Source organism: Echinops telfairi, unplaced genomic scaffold, assembly GCF_000313985.2.
Source record: "Echinops telfairi isolate 266 unplaced genomic scaffold, ASM31398v2 ScPeMD7_70;HRSCAF=299, whole genome shotgun sequence".
Lineage (NCBI taxonomy): Eukaryota > Metazoa > Chordata > Mammalia > Afrosoricida > Tenrecidae > Echinops > Echinops telfairi.
The window spans coordinates 2,034,599-2,037,295 of NW_022103968.1; the positions used below are offsets into that span (position 1 = coordinate 2,034,599).

At 54.5% G+C, this 2,697-nt stretch overlaps 1 protein-coding gene across 1 annotated transcript in view; it reads right to left on the reverse strand.

Annotated features, from left to right (window-relative positions):
- GLRX3 (glutaredoxin 3) overlaps window positions 1-2,697 on the reverse strand; it is a 42,845-nt gene that overhangs the window by 11,561 nt on the left and 28,587 nt on the right. The gene's annotated exons all lie outside the window — the stretch shown is intronic.

Here is a 2,697-nt window from a genome sequence, read left to right on the forward strand (position 1 = left end):
CAATTTCTTTGTAAACAATATCCATCAAGTTCTTGAAAAAGACAGTCTGAAGGGAAATAGAGAACAAGATACATTTATGTAATGTTTATTATCTAAATATCCATTTAATTTATTTCCTCGAGGAATTGTTCAAGCCCCTTACATGGGGATATGTAAATATTCTGAGGAAATAGAAACGTGGTGTTCTGATAAATGCCCTTTGTTGCTTTCTTAGAAGACAGATTTAGTAACACACTCACTGTTGCAAAGCAGAAGCCTATTTTGTACAGTAAATAAATATTGAGTTTTGTGTCACCATGATGTGCCTAATCTCTTATTTATCGGTACACGTAGTGTAACATCAAGCACCATGTCCCACAAAAGCGACAGTAAAGGAAGAAACACACGCAACACAGACATTAGAACTTTGCATGTTAAGTAACTTTACTATGTCCAGCGGTGGGTGGGGGTGTTTGCTCTGTTGGTATTATGCTGCTATTGCCCTGTTAGATTGTGTCTGCAAATGTGCCAAGCATATTTGAAAGTTAAAGTTATGAATATTACTGTTCACAAAACTATAAACACATAACTCTGTCCTGAACTGCAATATGATTACAAAGTGTTGGAAAATCCCATCAGCAGGGAAAGCACAGGCTTCCTTGTGCTTACTTTACTTACTCCTCTGCAGGACGTGCACATGCATGGGTAAATACTCATACAAGACACATGCATGCATACACACTCACCTGCATGAAATGCACCTGCATGTGTGCACACTCACCTTGATGACATACACATGCATGAGTGATATTTGCATGTGATGTGCACATAATGTGTGCATACATGACATGCCTGCATGCATGCACACTCACACACATGCAGCTGTGCCCATACACAAATATGGCACACACATGAACACATGTGCACTCACACAGAACACACTGCATGGGTGCAGATTGCACCCAGGTGGACTCTGAGGGCAGCAGTGGGCTGTACACACGCTGGCATCCTGACTGTGATGTTACACTGGGGGGACGGGGTGGGGAGCCCCTCTGTATGAGTCCTTACAGCTGCATGGGACTGCCAGTGATCGGCATGGGACCAAGCATGTCTGCAAGCCCCTGGGCCCACTTGTGGGAACCGAAAGGATTGGGCTGGGGTCACAGAGGCGAGGACAGTGGGGAGGAGGAGGGACAGGGAGGAGGAGGAGGGGTCTGCAGGCTTGGGAGAAGAGGGGACCACAGGACTGGGTGGCTGCCTGGGTCTTTTGTGGGTGAAGAAGGAAGTGGGGACTCTGGGCACCCCTCTGTGCTATCCCCAAATCAGAGCTGACTTTCCCTGGAACAGCAGGGGGTGGAAATTACCGAAACTTATAACTTTGACAGGTCATTTGAGCCGAGAATAAGGCTAGTTTGCCAAAATGGTTCTTCCCTCTTTAATTAGAATCCTTTATTAACTGCAGGCTAATACCTTCCCCCACGACAGACAAGATAACGAGCCGACATCCATCAGCCCGAATGACAGTGGGCCACAGGGGGCTGGCCGGCTCAGGATGGGGTGCCCCAGGCTCTCCATGGGACCAGGAGTACACAGCCCTGGACCACCAGGAAGATTACCCGCCACTTGACAAAGCCACCTTTGTTCTCTGCGGTGTGCCCACTGCAGGCCGACTCAGCAGAGAGGGCAGCCAACAGCCTGAGCCCACTGGGTACCAGAGGGCGCAGGCAAAGCTGCCCACTTCTGCACGGAGGCCTGGAGTCAGCCGAGCAAGGACAGGGACTCACAGCAGTGAGATGCAGGCCAGGGAAGAGGGACCGGCTGTCAGGGTGCCCTGCCCCTGCCCTCTGTCCTCCAGAGCCCGCCACCACTAAGGCCCCCTACACCCACCTGGGCATCACACTCATGTCCAGCAGGGCAGAGGCTCCTTGCTAGGTGGGGTCCTTTGGCCTTGGTCCCCAGAAACTCTGGCTGCTCAGGCCTGGTAAGGGCTTGCCTGCAGGACTGCCCCTCTCAGCGCCCCAGCCCCTGTGGATCCAGGGTCACACAGGTAGCAGGGAGGGAGGGTCCACCTCTGGAAGGGGACTTGGGTGCTGTCAGCACCCGGGTTCCTCTCTCAACATGGGGGGGAGGCAGCTGCACAAGCCCACGAGAAGGAAGAGGACACAGGGGAGGCCCATGGGGTCACAGCCATGTCCCCCACCATCTCTTCTCAGCCCTCCCCAGGAGCCTCTAGTTCTGCTAGGGGGACAGAGACAGAGCATCCTGGGAAGCCCCCCCCCCCACCTCCCAGTGCCCCCATGCTGCCCCTTCCCACACATGACCCAGAGGCCCTCCCACGCACGTGCACGCAGCAGCCCCCTCCCATGCAATGTACCCAACTGACCCTCCCACGCGAGCACACTGCAGCCCTCTCCCACGCACGTGCGCACAGCAACCTCTCCCACTCGCTCACCCACACAGCGCTCTCCACCCAGCAGTCCCCTCCCTCGGCGCACACACTCACACTCACACACACACACACACACACAGCAGCCCCTCCCATGCTCGTGCACGCAGTACCCCTCTCACGTGCACACACACAGCACTCTCCCATGCTCGTGCACCCAGCAGCCCCCTCTCGCGCACGCACACCCACCCACGCGCGCTCGCGTAGCAGCAACCTTTCATGTACACACCCACACAGCCCCCTCCGGCGCGCGCTCCCGCTCCGGGCTCCGG